This window comes from Vidua chalybeata, chromosome 3 (assembly GCF_026979565.1).
Source record: "Vidua chalybeata isolate OUT-0048 chromosome 3, bVidCha1 merged haplotype, whole genome shotgun sequence".
NCBI classification, from domain to species: domain Eukaryota; kingdom Metazoa; phylum Chordata; class Aves; order Passeriformes; family Viduidae; genus Vidua; species Vidua chalybeata.
Window position 1 is genome coordinate 20,368,676 of NC_071532.1, and position 18,951 is coordinate 20,387,626.

Genomic DNA, 18,951 nt, shown 5'->3' on the forward strand with positions numbered 1-18,951 from the left:
AGACAAAATTATCCTTTTAATGAGTCCTGGCTTTGCATAGTTGTCCTGGCTTTGCGGTGTTTTCTGTGTTCAATTGACACCCCAGAATGGGTTTTGCAGCCAATCCTGTTATTCCCACTAGCTTCCAACCCAGCTGTCAGCAGGATCTATTAATTTTTGGAGCATACACAGAATTTCTCAACTGCCAGCCTGAGTTACCATGTGCTATAGCCATGAGTACCCAAGATGGTTGAGGTGACCTGTGAGGTAGCAGCTTCAGGATGTGAAACATTATTTAAAGTAATTATGTATTTCTAAGCATCTATACTGTTCACATCCTGTGAGTCTCAGAGAGGTGTAATCATGAATTTCTTCCCAGCTAAGTCAAGCCTTGCATAACTCTTGAAAATAAATTATGACTCCTCACACAAATGTCCTGCTGCTGTATACCCAAAACTGCAGAGCTAACGCCCTCCAGGGCCACAGGCAGGATCCTGCCAGAATCACCCTTGCTCCTGTGGAGTTTAGTTTATTGGCTTTTTCACTAAGAAGAGGCATGGCCTCTTTTTGTATGTTTTTATTCTAATTTTTTTAGCATTTCCTCTTTAAAAAGGTGACTCAACGTGCCATCATCCTGCAGGTGTGCATTGGTAAACAGTTCATCTCTGTTTTAACCCTGGAAATCTCTTAAAACCATTCATTCTTTTTCTCCCTGACCCTCATCTTCCCCTAAAGGGATTTCAGGCCACTCTCTCTTCTCTTATGAGCCAAAGGAGTTGTACAATGTGGTGCTGTTTACTGTCAGGCAGTATCTTCCCTCTGTTTTATGACACCCATGTCTCTTGCCTGTCCAAGCTTTTATGGTTTTTTTGTCTTTGACAAATGACTAGCACAAAGCACGGGCATCATTGTAAGTGAAAGCTGGAAAGAATTTGAACAAGTTATTTGGGTTGCAGCAAAGGATACAGATATTGAAAAGAGGCATCTGACCAAATATCTAGGGATTTTCACTGCTTTCCACCCAGCTTTCTGTCAGTGCTCAGCTGCACTTACTTGGGAAAAAAAATGGTGAGCTCGAAAAACAGAGCACCCTGAATTTCCACAATGACAAACAGAACAAATGGCATCAACAGTTAAATTGATCTCTAGGTCAAGGACTTTCATTTCCTTTGTAAATGGTATCTCCTCCAGCAGCAGGACAATGCTCCTCTGAAATGCACTGGTTTTAGTATTACTGATAGCAACATTGCAGCTGATGGTCAGTCTCAGAGAATTTTCACTGCACACAGTTCCTCTAGAAGAAATCCTTCATCAAGGAAAAAACATATTCAAAAAATAGCTCTACCAAACCAAACACTACCAGCTTATCTCATGATGTCTTTGTGGTTTTAGGCAGCAGCTGCTAGCTTTTACAGGATCCTAATTGGTATGGCACAAGTGTCCTTGCACTCATACCTTAAATGGACACTAGAAGAATTTGGACTAAGTGAACAAAGCCTGACCACTGTGTGTCCCTTCCAACCCAAATCTTTATATGATTATGTGATTCCTACTCTGCACTAACAAGACAACATTTTAAACAGGAAATAAAGTAGGAGTGGTGAAGGAAATGCAAGGATTGGGTGGTCTGGATGTATTTCAGACAGAGAGAACCCTGTGTTCTGAGTTTCAATTAAACTGCCATGGAGGAGAACCTCCCACATTATTTCTTCAATGAAAGTCACAAGTATTTGTCAGCATCAGTGCTTGGCACCAATTGACAGTGAGTGGGAACTGACTGTCACCCTTATTTTATCATCCTACTGTAAGACTTTCATACCTTCTCTCTAGGAGTTCTCAGGAACAGCACCTTGCAACACTGACTGCTTTTCTTTCTTCCTGTCCCTTACAGCACATACTAAGCCTTCCTCCACACATCAGCACAGCCAACTGACCCCAATGCCCCTCCCAACCAGCTAACCCACTCTTTTATTACACCCATCCTTATTGGACAGCTGTGACCAGTTAAGGGCAAGGCTGTTCCTGCTCTTTGGTAATTAGTACAGCTGCAACTCCTCAGGGGTAAGATTGCCTTCAACACTCTCTCTATTCTCTTACCATCCATCCTCCCACAAGTACTCACTGGAAACACAAGTGCAAATATGTGTAATTTCACCTCCACTTCTCCTGTGCCTGTCACCTTTTTGGATTCTTAAGAAGAGAGACAAAAAGCAGTACATCATCCTGGCAAGACAAATGAAGCGCAAGGGATTTTTTTGCTCCAGTACTGTGCATGTAATACTACTTTTCTTGCACTGGGCTTTCATATAGTTTTTCACTTAACAGCACCTTCTGGGAGAAGCCCATGAAGAGGATATATAGATCCAAGCTTGACGAGAATTTTGGGTCAGTGAGTCAAATTCACATTAATTTTATTGGGAAAAGCTCTGATCAAGAGTTTCTGGTAGTTTTGGTTAGTCTATCAATTTAGCTATGGTGTTCATAGCCTCTTCTCCTTACATTTGGTATTTCCACCTCTGAACAGCCCATGCTACAGCATATTCCTCCTCAGTTCATAGCAAAGGTCAATTAATACTATCCACTTCCCCAAAAAGCATTAAAGGCACAAAGAGTAGAAGTACTTCCTTTAAAGTTAGATATCTACAAGTAAAACAAAGCAGATACGTACACATGATCCAGACATTCTTATCTTCTTTTCTGGGTGAAAACAACCCAAAACTAAACAAAACAAACCTCAAGTGCTTTGAGAGCACAGTAAAAGCTCAAAACTTTGATTTTTTCCAATTCCAGCAAATGGTCTGATACAATGTATTATCTTCTTCCTATAAATCCTGCCTTAAGGTGTGGGTATCTGACACTGTGGAGGTGATGTGTGGAGAACTTTACTGGGTGAGACAGGGGTCCTCTGTGGAACAGAAAAACATAGCTCCTGGTGAATTTTTAGGGGCACCTAATAGCCTTCAAGCAGTCTGGGAACAACACAGTCCCTCCTGGTTTCCATGACAGCTCTAGCATAACCACAGAAAGAAGCAGGACTTTACACTTCTTCTAGACATTCTGGGATTAATTCTTCATTGCTTGGCACCAGAGCTGGTTTTTTACAGCAATTTAAAGTAAGACAGACCCATATACACCGTGTCTGTGGTTTTGAGAGAAAGACAGTTGTGCTCTAACTTACAAAGAAAACAAGTTGAGCCTAGAGAAAATCGAGGGCGAAAACACACAGTATGGAATACAGAGTGCAGGTTGATGGGCCATGTCCCTGCTCATTTTATACACTGAGAAAGAAATGGAGAATGAGTTTGTGCTTTTACCATGAGTAGCCACTGCTCATGATGATAATTTTTATTGTCTCCACTCTGACAGGACTCTGTAAACCTGGGGGGGGGGGGGGGTCACTGATTGTGAAAGAAACCTAGATGAAGCTGCTAAAATGGGAGACAGTTTATGGGCAATTCATAGTCTATCTAGATGATGAATATTCATGATCTAGCTGGACAATTTCACATTCATGCTTAGATAATGCAGATTTATGCTCACACACAACAATGATTTGTGAATATTTATAGGTGAACACCTGGACAGTATTTCAGACAACCGAGAATATTGTATAAGAAAGAGAAAGGCTCTACCTGAAGTCTAAACCACAGACAAAGAGAAAGGTGCTACCTGACATTCAAACTACAGATACAAGGGTCTAATCCTCTATATCTATTGTGCCTTAATGACAATATGTAACAGCCAAAAACAGCATAAAGGAAAACATTACAGGTAGGGATGTGATCATTCAAAAGATCAGTAAATAGACAGGAAACTTTTCCAAGCTGCTAAAGAGATTCCCACCAGTTTAGTCTTCTGATGGAAGATTTCTGGTGCAGCACCTTTTCTATATGAAAATGTCTTGGCTTTTTAGGGGGCTGGGTTTGGGGTTTTTTTGTTAGATTTGTTTTTTTCCTAAAACCTTTTTTTTTAATTCATACAAAAAATATTAAAATATTTGTTGTGAAGAAAAAATGTATGCAACTGAATGTGCGTGCCCAAAGATGTGCCCATATGTAAGGGGTCTTCTTGCCAAGCTAGCCTGTGGCTTCAAGGTTCATGTTAAATCTATGCTGCCCCTGTTCAGATCCATTGTGCATGGTCCTCGTGGAGATGCTTCCAAAGCCAGCTGAGATTGTCACCTGAGGCATGTACAAGTCCTAAGATCCTTGGTGTACCTTGAGGCAGGATAAGGATTCAAGGCAGAGATACAGATCTGGACTCCAGGAAAGGAAAGGTGGCAGCAGAGAGGCCCAAGTCGGGGGAAGGACAACTGCTAGATTCAGGTGTGCTCATTCATGAGAATTGTCTCCTTAGGAGGTGAGATGAACCTGACATTGGAGCTCCCTCTAAAGGAAGGAAGAGCTAGCTGGGGGCTTACCGGGCAGGAGGAAGACACATCACCTTCTAGCAAGTGTGTCAGCAGCCAGTTATTCTATCTCAGATGACAAACCTCTTGCCATCTTCTAAATACCTCAATATTCAAGCTCAAAAACTGATCATAATCTCCCCATTCACAAAATCATCAAAATCTTCCTCTCTGTGCTATTTCCACTGCCGTTTATCTCATTAATGCAGGATGAATCTAATTCTTTCTGCCCATGTTCACTGGGAACAAAAGAAGCACTGATGGCCTACTTCAGCAGCTCACTAGCAGCCAGAGCACAGATCCTGGGCTGGGTCCAGTCACATTTGGCCATGCTCTGTCACATTCCATCCCGCCTTAGAGAGGGACACAAGATGTGGGGCAGCACAACTACAGTAAATGCCATCACCCTTTCCTTGATCCTCCCCAACAAGTGTTTTCTACAGCCTGGTATTTTCTGGCCTAAGCTGCATAGCAGACTCTTTGACCTAAATTCATTGAGACAGCTGAAAATTATAGCAGTTGAAAATAAAAGCATCTCCAGGCCAGTAAATAGCCCTCTTCTTCCCATTTCTTCAAATTATCTCGGCATCTGGCACTTTTCTGCTGATACCACCTCCCTTTGAGATGAAAATCCAGCTGTCTGCTGGGATGCTCGAATGGATGCACGCAGCAGTCAGATGTCAACACTGGGTACTTGGTTCTGTTCCAGGAAGAGATGAGTTGCCTCGGCTGCCCTCTGCTCCTTCCTCAGGTTTGAATTGTCATGCTCCCTAGTCACTCTGGTTTTGTCTCTGCTTGCAGTAAAATCCAGCCTGAAGAGCTGCCTGTGCAAGCACCTGTTCTCAGCTCATGTTGAACAAATAGCCTTTGTGAGTCCTGCTCATGTGAATGGTGTCCCCGTGGTGGGTTGTGGCTCTCTCTGATGGCTAAAAGTGAACAGGTGAACAGCTCTGCCTTCCTCTGCTCCAAAATGAATTCCTCTTGGCAGCAGATGGAAAGGGAGCAGCTCTTGGTGCTCTTCAGTGCTGGTGCAGCTGGGTCTCTCCTGAGACACACAGCCTTCCCCATACAGCACTGATGTAGCAGGAACAATACCAAATTCCATCCAGACCAGAGCATGTGAGCCCTAAAGGATTAAATAACTGAAAACAAAAGAAGCTTTATAATTTCAAAACCACTTGATTTTTTAAAGGCAGCCTTATGCTTAAAAATGTTTGTTTCACAATGTCTGATTAATCAGCTTTGGATATAAAGGACAATTTGATGAATGCTACCTTTTCTGGCCTGTTTCTCTAGTTTATACCTGTGTTGTACTTCCCATCATAAGAAATTGAAGAATTTCTGTATCAGACAACTGCCTTTTGCTCAGTTTCTAGCAGCCACCACCCAAACATCAGAGGAAGAGTAATTTTTCCACTTTCCCCACTCCTTAATTTCTGAATTCCCACTGGACATGTTACTCATTTATTCTGTTTCAGAAAATTTTCTTCCAAAGCCAATTTTTACTTTAAAAATAGAAAGCACAAACCACAGTATAGAAAAGGTGAAATTGCAGAGACATTTGGTTACCACTAGTCCCATCCCTTCTTTGAATATTTTTAATATCCTAGAGCCAGGACTGTCTCTGTGCATCATTATAGCATCTGCACCAGTGAAACACCAGATAAGCACAGAAGCTGTTCATTGATAAATGATTAATAAGCAGTGGGGGCTACCTCCAACTGAGTTTAAATGTGCCAAATATAGTATTTTTCACTGATGCCTCTCCCCAGCCTTTGAATCCTATTGCCCATATATCCTGAGGCTGTTAATTCCATGAGTCTGTCACACACTGTGGAATACAAGTGGCTGCTTCCAATAACTGCCTCCATAAGTGCTGCCCTTTAGTTTTACTGGGTGTCTTCAGAGCTTCCTTCTATGGGCAGCGATGCCTGCTGACAATGGGAGTATTTACATTGCTTCTGTCGAGGTCCTTCCACTGCCACCTTGCAAACACTGTCTCCCCGTGATCACCCAGGGACAAGCCTTCAGCTGGACACACAGCCCAAGGCTTGGTGGGAAGCCCTGTGGAAATGCTGTGTTTGTGCAGTGCTTGTGCCAATTGTGGGTGTGAAACACAACCACCAGCAAGCTGTGAGCATCGCTGTGCTTAAACCCCAAAAATCTGCACGTGGTGGCTCTTCTTATGTGCCTCTGGAATTCAACAAATTTGCAGTAACAGTGGAATTATTTCAGTATTTTTAGAAATAAGTGCAAGGGGGGAGGAGGGTGAATTCTCAGGGCTGCTCTTATCTTTCCAAGCCCACAACATACAAGTTTGCATCACCTCTCAGGATTCCTGAAGACCAAAGGAAGAGCTCATTATCTCAATCTTTAATAGGAAATCCTGCAGAAAGAACATCATTCTGGTCACAGCAGCCACCAGCTTTCACAGTAGCAGCCTCCTCCTGCATTTACCTCTGGCAGATAAAGGCACAGTAAGACAGAACCACCCTGGCTCAAAGCAGGACACACCATCCCTGCACCTGCTGCCTCTGAAAGCAGCAGCAGCAGTTCCAGCGTGCATTTGACCAAGAGTAGCAGTGTCTATTACCATCAGCTACTGAGCTCCTGCCTGGACCTCCACAATCCAATTTTGTCTCAGCTCCAGCATGGCCCTGCTGGGATAGCAACCAACCACATCACCTGAATGTTAGAGCATTTATCTTCCTCTGACATCTGAAATAAAACAGGCCCAAAGGCATATATTAATGAATGTCCTCACTACATCTGGTCTGGAAATGTCTCAGTGCAATCAGCTTTTCAGTGGAAAACAGTGGTTTGTTAAAACCACAACTCTTCTTGGGATAGGCTTGAATTCAGCAAAGTACTGGGCTGGAAACATTTTTGAAATCTTGAATTAGAGAGTCTTGGAGAGGAAGAGAAGGAAGGATAGAGAAGGCACGATTATCATCCTATTGACTTCATGAGGCTTCAAGTCCATTCTGCAGGTAAAAGTTCTTGTCCTGGGATGCTGCTAGGATTCATTAGGGGGACAGTAGCAGTGTTGATGATGCTATTAGAATATTCTGAAAAAAGAATTCAGCCTCCAGCTCTGTCACCACACTCTTTGAGCACTAAATTCATGCACACACCAGGTGGGAGTTAAAGTAACATATTTACTCACAGACTCTTAATAAAAATGCCACTCAGGGCTTAATTAACACACTTCTTTTAGCAATTTCACCCCACAGCTGCAGCAAAATCTGGTTTTCTACAACCTTCTAGGGCCAAATTCTGCAGTAGGTTGCACCCAGCTGCATCTGCAGGGTGTTTCATTCAGCTCAAGCCAGTACTTACAATGGCACAAAGCAGAGCAGACTATGCCCCTAAGGTTCACCAGATATCCTTTGCCTCCCACAGTTTTTATTTTTAGCTTGTCAGTAACAGAGGAAAACAATGCAAGTCTCATATTGCTCCAGCCAGATGGCAATTCCACTTCCTCCTGTCTAGCTGGCTGCGTGGTGAGTGTACTTGTGCATGAATTCATGTGTCTGTAGCTGTGACTTTTCCTCTCTGTCTTCTGCCACGCTTCTCCCTGCCCTACACACTCTCCTACAGACAAGTGGTTTTGAGGAGGGGTTCTGGAGGCTGTAGTACAATAGGGCCAATCCTCTTCCTGGGGGCAGGATCTGCTGGAAGCTCGGGAGGACTGTGACTTGACATCTAATATTTTTAAGTTTTCTGTACTGAGATACTCAGCTGGGACAGATCTTTCCTTCTTTAGCTCCTTGATCTGGTCTGCCTAGAGGAGCAACAGGAATTCAAGGTGGGGAAAAAGGGATGCTAGGGAGAGAAAACAAGAGGCAGGTTGATCGTTTTATCCCCATTGTCTGGGTGCCATCAGAATACATTAACTCCTTCATTTATCACAGCACTATCATTAGAAATCTCAATTATTTGTGCATGCCACACTGGCAAAATGTTTAATTAGCTACTTTGTTGCATTTATCACTTTTCAGATGAAAGGAAGGACTAGAGGCACCCGTGTGGGGCCCCATTAGTTTTTTTAGAAATGTGTGGAGGGTGAGGGAATCTGTAATAAATGTCCCCATCATTGCACAGAGATAAAGGTCAGACACCCCCACAGCATTCATATATTTTAAGCCTTTCACAGGTAACACATGCCTGGCAGCTACAGCCTGCTGTGCTAGAGACAGGAGAGCATTATGAGCTGCCTGTGGACCAGTGTGCAGAAACAGATCAGGGGCTTCTGTCTCCCCTCAGAGGCTGTTGCTGGTCCAGCATGACAGGATAAGTAAGTTGGGGGGAAAGCTGTTCAGAAGTTACCATCAGGAACCTTTTACAGACAGGTTCTCTCAGGCTTTTCATGAAATCTGTCTGACACTGCAGGTGCCATTTTACTTTACAATTTAAAAATCAGTTGGGCATGGGCTTGGTGACATTAGGAATGAGAAAGGCTGTGTTTCCGTTTTGCCTTGAAGTCACACAATCTGCTGCTGTAAAGCCAGCAGCTATGGAAATGAGCCTGACCAACATTCCCATGTGACTCGGAACAGACACAGCAAGAAAAACAACATGTGGATTCCCCACCAGCTCCTGCAGACGTAGAGCACAATGATACACCATGATGAGAGACAAGTTTGCTTCAGTTCCAGAGCCTTTTCCCTGGTTTCCATCCAGAGGCAGCAGGCATTGCAAACAGCAGAGATTTATAATATTATTATTTATTTATATTATACCTGTCTATTGCGAATAAGACATAAGGTCACTTCTCATCATGGAAACACATACCTCTGAGTGGAGTGAATTATCATTTCATATAGATTACAGCAATTGAGTGAGTTCAGATTATGACAGATTACCTCAGGGCAAGACCATCTGGACTACAACCCAGTTTGGGTAGATATTTGGCATTCAAGGCTCAGTGAGCAACACAAGCAACATTCTTTCCAACACTTAAAATCAATCAGCATGCTCATTTTGGATCACCAGAGCTTCCTAGAGGCCTAATTGCATGAGTTCCCCCGAGTGCCACGTCCACGGCTAACAGGTGTCAAATATCTGTTTGCATCCCCCAAGGGACCCAATCCATCAGGTGTCCTCTCCTACATGCAGAGAAAAGAGAGAGAGACAAAGTCCACATTCTGTTTCTGAAACACTTCCTGCCATGAGGGTATTCCAAGTGCCCTTCCCCAGCACTGTTCATGCATTAATTCAAACAGTTTTTAATTAAATACTGAATGGGTCTAAGTTGATGACGTTACAAGTTCCACAGTGGTTATTTAAGAACTGTTTAGCTTTTTCTCCAGCACTGGTCAGCCATACACATCTCTGAGGTGTTTATAAATTACTCATAAACATGTAGCACCCAAAAGCCTTTGTGGTGCCAGTAACCCTCTTTCCACTGAGGCACTTATGCCTAACAATCAGGAAAAGGATTTCTGGATGGGAGAAAATATATGCCCAGCTCAGGGTGCTGCTGGGTATCTGAGAAGATTTTCCACGTTGTGCTTCACTGCCAGTTTTCCTGGCTGATTGCTTTTATAAAGATCTGGCATTCATAAGTCTGTGTAGTATATTCATTTCAGTGGTGGCCTTCATAAAAGTTTGCAAAGAAGAAAGAAGAGACCTGAGGTGGCTGAGCTGAGGACATACAAAAAATAAGAAGCATCTAACTCAATCATTGTTTCAGGAGGACAGATTAATGCAAAGCATTAAAAGAACATTCACAGGGGAAAATGGGTTACATTTGGACTTACCAGTCATTTCTACATTTCTTTCTTTATAACACTTTTGAAACATTACACAGCCTCAGAGCAAAGCCATCGAAAGCATGTGATTTCTTCAACAGACATATTAAATGGAGGGAGAAGTTCTGGCTCACAAACCCCAATTAGTTCTAATATTAGACCTGCCCATAAAACATACAGTCTCCCTTGCTTTCCACGACCACATCGATAAACATTATTGGACAGGGATATAAATATAACTCATTAGTTTGTTGACACTCAATGGCTTATCTATGTATGTAATGCCATCCTGCCATTATTGATGCTTTGTTAATGGCACAGTATCATTAAGCAGTAATGTTTTACTTCTATTAATATCATTTGGGCTGGTTCTTAATAACTATGCCAGAGTGACTGCAGCATGATCTGTAGGCTGTATATCAGCACACAATATATTCCTCAGCACATTTTCATCATCCTCCATGGTCCAAATTCTTCCAACTCCAGCTGTCACTTATGGAGACAAACCTACTCCACAACTTGCCTGTTTGTTTCCCAAAACCCATGATGCCAAAATCCAAATGTAGTGACAGGTTACCCCTGTTCAGTGGCTTGGTCCTCTGCTGTACCCCAGTCAGATGCCTGCAGGAAATGGCTGAATGGCTGGACACGGTGCCACTGTACACAGGATTTTTCACTATGGCATGGCAACAGCGCAGGAGTTCACCATTTCTCCAAGGGTATCTTGATCACAGCATTCTTAGTCTCTTGGTGGCCTCTGAAAAGTCTCATCAGTTTTTCCCTGACTCCCCTTTTCTGTTTGTCTTTTGGTAAATTCACATTTTCTTTCAAAATATCCCTCATTTAGTGAATCTGGTTTTTTTCCCATGTTGTGTTAATGCTCAATAAAAGTCAGAAATGTGGACTGGAAACATACTTTACTCCCGCCACAAATCAAATTGCAGAAGACCAACTTCTAAGTACAAGACACCTTCCTGTCTTTAAGGGGTCCAACCCTTTATTTTCTTTGCTCCGATCCCATTATTTGTCAGCTCAGTCAGGGTAAATTTGGAGATGGCTGCAAAGGCCTGAGAAAAGTATACTCACTTGTAAATCCTCCACTAAATGCAGGAGCTGAAGAAACCTCCACCTGGGATTGGACTTTCAGGAGCAAATCACAGAATCGTAAAACCATAAAATGGTTTGGGTTAGAAAGGACCTTGAAGATCATCCAGTTTCAACCCTTCTGCCATGGGCAGGGACACCTTGCACTAGACTAGTTTGCTCAAAGTCCCATCCAAATAAAGCAAGGGGCTACCTACTGCGACCCCTGGCCTCAGGCTCATCTTTGCACCAAGCTGCTGGCAGGGACCCAGCTGTGCCCAAGGGCTGGGCACAGCCTTGAAAGCCCTTGAAACAGCACAGCCAGGAAGCCCTCTCTGCTGCAAACAGAGCATTCACTTGAGGTGCTCTCTCAAGGTCCAACAGGAAGACAAATTGAAAGTCTGAGAGCAAAAGAGAAACACCCCCACAATAGCACTACAAATTATAGGAACACAGATTAAATGCAATTGCCTGCTAACCATCAGCTATTTAATTACATGCTCTGGGTAGGGTACAAAATGCTGAGATCACTTACCACACTGATCCCAGTGAGTAATTCCAACCTATACCAGCCTAAATGAAAAGAGTTTCAGGCTTCTTTTGCCTTTTTCTTTTTTTCCCTAGGGAAAGAAACAGGCACCAAAAAGAAACAAATGGGGTTTTTTGGGCACATGGGCTTGATCAGCAAGGACTCCAGGCAGCCTCTTCTCAAAATGTTCATCCCTAGCCAAGTGGTAGAGAGAGAGAGAGAGAGAGAGCGCCAAGCACTGGCCACCAGACAGTCCATGTGGGTGCTGTGGATTCAACACCCCAGGCCCCATCACCAAGGCTGACACTTCACAGTCTCTGCCTGGGAGCAAAGTCTGTCTCATAGTGACTTTTAAACCCACCAGCTCTAATGATTTTGTCAAATCCAACACGTAACTGCAGTTACTGCAGCCAGTAATTACATGGTGTTCTCCAGTAATTCCCTCACAGCGGTTCCATGGGGAGTATGGTTGCATGGTATTTGGGCTCAGCAGCTGAAAAAGATGTTGTCTAGACATTTAGGTCTACTTTTTCTCAATGCCATGTGCGTGGGAGATTATAAAATAGACTTTGTTTTTTTAAAAAAGCTTTTTTTTAATGGAAATGTCATAGCTTTGAGCTCCTCAGCTCAAGCTGTAGGAAATTGTGCTTTGGCATTCCAGGCCCCTGCTTTAAAACCCTTTGCTCTGCAAGACAGAATGGGATGGCATTAAAGAAATAATTTTCTGTGCCTGAAAGCCAGATATCCTAGCTGACTTGAAGAAAAAACTGCAAGAATTAAATAAAATGGCCAAAAAGCAGAGCTGGTATTTTTTTAATTGGTTGTTTTTCCTATAGGAAAGCATAATCACAATGGTGACAGACTGTACACAACTGCTGGTTCAGTGAAGTCTGGAGTGCACCAGTTTGCACTCCACTAAAAGTGCCCAGTTTACCTATGGAAAAAAAAAGGTTGCTTGAGGTTGGAGGGGATGTTGTCATACAGCTCCAGCCACTGAACCTGCATGCGGTTTCTTTGAGGACAGGGAGTGTTCAGGAGGTTTCTTCTCCAGGGCTAGGACAACCTACTCTTGCTTGGCCCTCTTCCTCTGAAACTGGTCTGAAAACCTCTCTTTATAGACAGGACAGTGGATCCTGATTATGGGAAGATCAGACATTTCCCTCCTTTGCTTTATCTCTTCAGAGCCTTTTATAAACATTAAGCAGGAAAATGAAGTGGCCAAACTACTCAACAGAAAGAGCAGTCATCTTTGCAGGTGTCTAAGGTGGCACAGCCCTCAAATGATTGAATGGCTAATAACAGATCTGGACTCTGTGGTTTTCTTCTCACCAATGCAGTAGCAAATGGCCTTATAACACCCAAACATTCATTTGCATGATGCAGAGGACTTAGGAGCTCCTTTTCCTTCAGCTGCCATTGCTGCCATCTGATTGGCACATCACATCATTTATTTACTTTACTGATAGAACCTAATTAGGTATAATTGCTGAAGCATCTTAAATAATTCTAAATACAGGAATTGATTTGGGGATTAAATGGAATATGATAATTGTGTAATTGAACAAAGTAGCTGGAGTCCTCACCCAGCTAAATGGATTTTGTGATTGTGGCTGATTGCATCAGAATATAAATCAGTCTGATTTGCATGGCTGACATCAGCTCCCCTCGTCGTCTCTAGAGCTGGCTTTAAGTAGGTCACATCCTTCAGATCAGAGGAAGGGAGCAGAGAGCTTGGACAGAAACCTCTTGGATTTGGTGCTAGATGATGGATCACTCATGGTCTCTACTCAGAAGAAACTATGCTCCTCTTGGGAGTGGGGTCCTTTTCCTAGGGGTTTTGAGTGTTCTGTCACTGGCCAGGAGCTGTTCAAGTCCTGCATGGGTCTGGGAGAAATTATGATGCTGCTTCTTTAATTCTTAAATCCCTCAATAGTTTGAGTCATGGTTTCCTGGAAGATTTTTCTCAAGATAACCCTAATAATGGTAATTTTCAGCAGAAGTAATGAAATTTAAGCAACTTCACCACAAGGGAAATTGAGCAGTTATTGAGGCACTTGGTGAAAGCATCTCTGTCTCTCAGATGTGCTTCTAGCCCCAGCTGAGTTAATCCTCAGCTTGGATCTGTCAGCCTACTTGTTTTGTCAGAGGACTCCAATCTTCCAGTGGGAGTTGTCCAAAAAAGCTGGCTGAGGCTGGAGGAGGACTCTTCAGGAGGATTAGTTCTGTGGCCATATGCCAGAGTAATTAGGAAGGCTGGAAAGTGTGCAGTCCTTACATGTAGTTCTACATGAGCTATAGGTGCTCTGTGAATTTTTTTTAATTAAAAAAAAACCCCATGTAACTCTAAATTGGGAGCTTTACATTGTCAACATCATGATTTCTATTTTATAAGTAATAGCACATGCACAATGACATTTATTCCATTTAGAAAAGCATTGTTCCCTAAACTTTTCTTTTTCATTTCCCCTGTGTGTTTGTGTGCGTCTGTGTGTGCAATTTAGGCTCCAGCTCTTGGTTCACTACCTTTTCATGAGAGTTTATAACATTCCACATAAATGTTTATAACCACATTACTTCATGACTGCACTGGCTGTTAATCATTTGTTAGTGTTATAAAATTAGTTCTAGCATTTGTGTACCTATATTAGAATGAACACAAGGGATAGAATGTCACCTTGATTAATAAGTTGTTCCTAATATTGAGAATGGCACTAAATTCTACTAACAGTATTAGTAATGTGCATACATATCACTTTGTTCCCAATGAAGCAAAACATTTAGAAAAAGATGGAAGTTTCTTATGTTGGATCAATCCATCTGAACTTGTCATCATTCATTCCTAAGTTTTTTTGAAGGGAATATAGTCCTTCTTTGCCCCCTAAAGTGGCACAGTGCAATGGAAATGTTAATCAAAGGAAATGAAGTCTGAAGCTCTGATGTGCTCCTCTCTCCTTGAATCATTTCTGCTCCTCTTTGCATTCACACTTGATTGCTCTCCTGCTCGTGCCAAAGTTGCACTAGCAGAATGAGAACACCCTCCTGAGAGCACCAGAGCAGGTTTCACATTATAGGAATGACCTATTGTCCTTCAGTCTGAGGGGTCTTTCTCCACACAAGGAAGGATACTAAGTTCCCTGGGCGGCTCCTTGACATTTGAAGCTGTAAGTCAGCAAAAGTGCAACAATATACTCCTGTAAAACTAATAAATTACAACATTTCAGTCAGGCTGAAAATAGGGACATGTATGTGTGCAAATTATGAAAAAAAAAAAAAAAAAAAAAAAAAAGCACCCTGATAGCATCTAATAGCTATTTCACTTTTTTAGGCTACACTGTAGTTTGGAGTTTGAAAAAATATTTTGGAAAAGAAGAGGAAATGGTGGCTAATTGGAGATGTCATGCTGAGCTAGAAGGAAGATTCACATTAGTAGGGATTTTCACCATGTTTACCTCTGGCATTGGCACGGGTAACTCACCTGTATTTACAGCATAAGTAGAGAATGGGCTTTTTGATTGGTCCACAAAATTAAATTTTGAGTAGCAGAAGCCTCACTTTGTGCTTTGAGAACCTGCTTTCCTTCAGTGGGGATTTCTGTCAGAAAGGACCAGCAATTTACACTTAGTGAAGAAGGCACCAGTCTTTTGTTTCCAGCAATTGCTAAGCTTAGAGACCATTTTGAAATTTAGGGAATGTTTCTTCCTGCTAGGCAGGCCACCTCTCTTCTTAGCATCTTGGAACATATCTATATCTGCAATAGCCTGTAGTGTTCCTATAACAAATTTTTATTCATGTGCTGAATTCCCCAGATAAACTTCTTGATTTGAAGTCTATCAAAACTAGGTTTTTTGATTATTTGTTTTGAGGGATAAATTTTAAGATAAATTTTAATGTACTTCTCTTGGTTCAAAATTAACGTCAAGAAGATCAGTATATTTAGTCCATATTTTGAGTATATTCTTTGAAGCTATAATTTTTAGGTTTAATCAAGGATGAACATTTGGAAAGGAAGGCAGAAGAGTAGATAAAAACATAGGTCCATTGTCCTATTTTTTGTGATGCCTACCCAATTAACTCCAAAGATGATTTATTACCCACTTTATGTGTTGTGGGACACTGTAGAGCAGCTAGTATCACCTATATCACACTTTCAACTCATAATGGTGAGTGCTCACGTAAAGGAATTGCAAAATACGGTTTAAAGGCATTCCAGATTTCTCTTGTTAGCTTGCGGTACACAGGACCATTGTGAGCAAAAGCTTAAGGACTGGTGAACTCCAGCTGATCGTACTGATGCTGATGTTATATCCAAGACTTTGGTTATTATAAAGTCCACAGTCTGAAAATGAAAGGAAAACTACTCTGGCTTACTGATGGATCTTCATGATTGCACTGGATCTGAAGGACCTAAGTGACCATCTGCAATTTTAGTGTCATTTTCTAGGCTAAGGACCTGGACCAAAATGAGGAGCTCAGTTTCATGTTGCATCTTCTTTAGAATATGCACCAAGAATAAGGGATGATGTTTATAACGGCTAAAAGACCAAAAGGATTTCTTCATTGTTCTCTATTCTTTAGCAAAACTTAAATCTAATTTCCACCTTCACTTAAAACATACCTGTGGTCAGGTGTTTTATATGGATAAATTTTAAAAGTACCTTGATGGATTAACATACTAACATAGTCCTACATTTCAGGTTGTTGGACTTGAAGATCCAGCAAGAAATTATAATTTTTAACCTTTTCCTTTCAAAGCCTCAACACTATGTCACATAGCCAAAAGAGCGTTAGTAAAATGAAGATCAGTGTAGGTCCCTTCCTACCTGCTCACTTGTTGCTGGTCTTTCTGGGCAGTTTCTGTATAGCTCTGATAAAGGCTTTGCTAATGCATTGGACACTGGAGGTCTTACAGAAGCTTTAATGATGGTTGCACTGTTGACACCAGCCTAAATGGCCTGATCATAAAATAAAACAGAGTTTAAACACCCAAATCAGGAGGCAGGTAAAACACCAAGATGCAGGAAGCTTGAAACTGCATACAGAAGGTTGTACTAACTTTTCTGAAAGACATAACTTGCTTTGATCATTTAGGGAAAGAGCAGGAAATAGTGCAGCTTTCTCTTGATCCATGGGATGTAGTTTTGAGCTAACGCCTTAATGCAGCCATCCATGTGCTACATCTCAGAAAAGCAGGTGTTCTCATATCATGCTGGCTGTCATTATCGAGGTCTGTGAGCCTACAGCATGCATTCAGATTAAGGTTTTAGGCAACTGGAGTTAAAAAGGCTGGTTTATGAACACAGTGAGGTAACTGATGCAACTGGAGTACTGAAAATGAATGGCTGAAGATGTATTATTGCTCCACCTGCAAAGGTCCCTGGGCTACTCTGAAATCAGCTGAGAGGTGAACACATCTCTGAAATACACAGCAATTCCATTCATGCTTGTATATTTCCAGGGCACTTTTATACCACTGTTTGAGCAACTTTTAGTCTGAGAAAATGTTATAAACAATCAATTTATTGTTCTACAACAATGGGTATAAACTCTTATGCATGAAGTGTGGTATAGCAAGTCCCAAGAGTTCACAGGACATTTCTAGGCATTGGACTTTGACAGTATCTCCCAGACACAGTTACTTTTAGGGAGATACCTGCTTTTTCCAAACAGAAGTGGGCTTCAGAGTTTTCAGAATTACTTTTGGTACCAAGAACTCTTGACAGTGAAGACACTACTCCCACCTTCAAAGATGACCAAAAGCCTTGTGTTATATGGCCACTGCATTTTCAAAGTAAATACACTATCTATATGTAAATATGGTGGGCATTCATTTGTGGCATTTTGGTTTTGCTTGGTGGCTTTTATATCACTAATTTCTTGCCCTAAAGAATTTTTGGAGGCTGCTGAACCTAGAATAGATGCCTCACTTTCCCCACTCAGTAGAGTGTATCAGTATCAGTAGAAACATATCTTTAAATTCCATCACGGCCAAGAATTGGAAGTATTGAGATTGCCACTGGATTAGCCCCAGTGAGAACATGCTCATTCTGCATCAATGTCTGTTCTCATTAAAACTCCCCTAAGTCTCAGGCTGAGAGGGGCTCTTAATGAGAAGGGATTAAGTCTTGAGATTTTGTGACAACTCATTTTCTTGGCAAAGACAGCAACAAAAACCAAGAACGACACAGCCTTAATCTCTTCCTCTGACAACTTTAAGGCTGTAATGAAAGCAGACAACTGCAGAAAATGTTTCCCTTTTTTTCTGGAACCAGAGTTATGTGTCCTTTCTATGGAGCACTGGTGGCAAGCAAAAATGAAGATAGTAGTGCCAAAATCAACACTGGCTTAGACCCCTCATGAAGAGGCCACTGGAGCATCTTCATTATGTGCTGCCTCAAGCCCAAGTTCAGCACTCAGTTAAGCTACAGTCCCTGCCTTCAACAGGGCTCCAGAATTCCCAGCATCTCAGCTGATCCGTGAATATTGTTCTGCCAGAAGTACTTGCCAGGTCAGAGAAGGAGTCACAAGAGGCTGCCTCAGCAGAGCTATCCAATATTACTTGCAGTATTGTGGCCTGTGAACAAAAAATTAAGAGAGAGAGAGGCCCACAAAAAGCACAGTGAAGTAGACAAGTTAATTATCTACAGCAGATGGTGTCACACAGAATAATAAAAAGCCAAAGAACCTAAAATATTTGTTAAAATGTACAGCAGATAGGCAAACATTCTTTCTGTGTGGAAAGAATTGTGCAAATTAACATCCTGATTTGGAAGCATACTTAGCCCTGAAAAGAAGAGGAAAGATTCAGTCTGGGAGGAGAAGGCTGACATGATGAGCTGTAACAGCCCATGCACAAAGGGACTCACTGTAACAGGGAGCTTGCCTAGGCTTTGTGCAGTACACATTTTCTTCTTTTTGGCACATCTTCAGGGTGAGGCCATTTGCACAATAAAATGAGCAAAAGGGACTCCATATAGATATGCTTCGATGAACACCTATTTATAAACATTTAGATATACGTACACACATAGTACATAACAGATAATTCAATATGACTTTCTGAAAGCCTTTTATGTAGAGTGCAGACATTTTTCCAAGCTATCCAAGGAAGTAAACAATGGGTCAAGCAGACCTCTGCGGGTCAGGCAGTCTAACCTTTCTGTAGGCTGCACAAAGGGAAGCTATAATGAGAGACCTAGCAC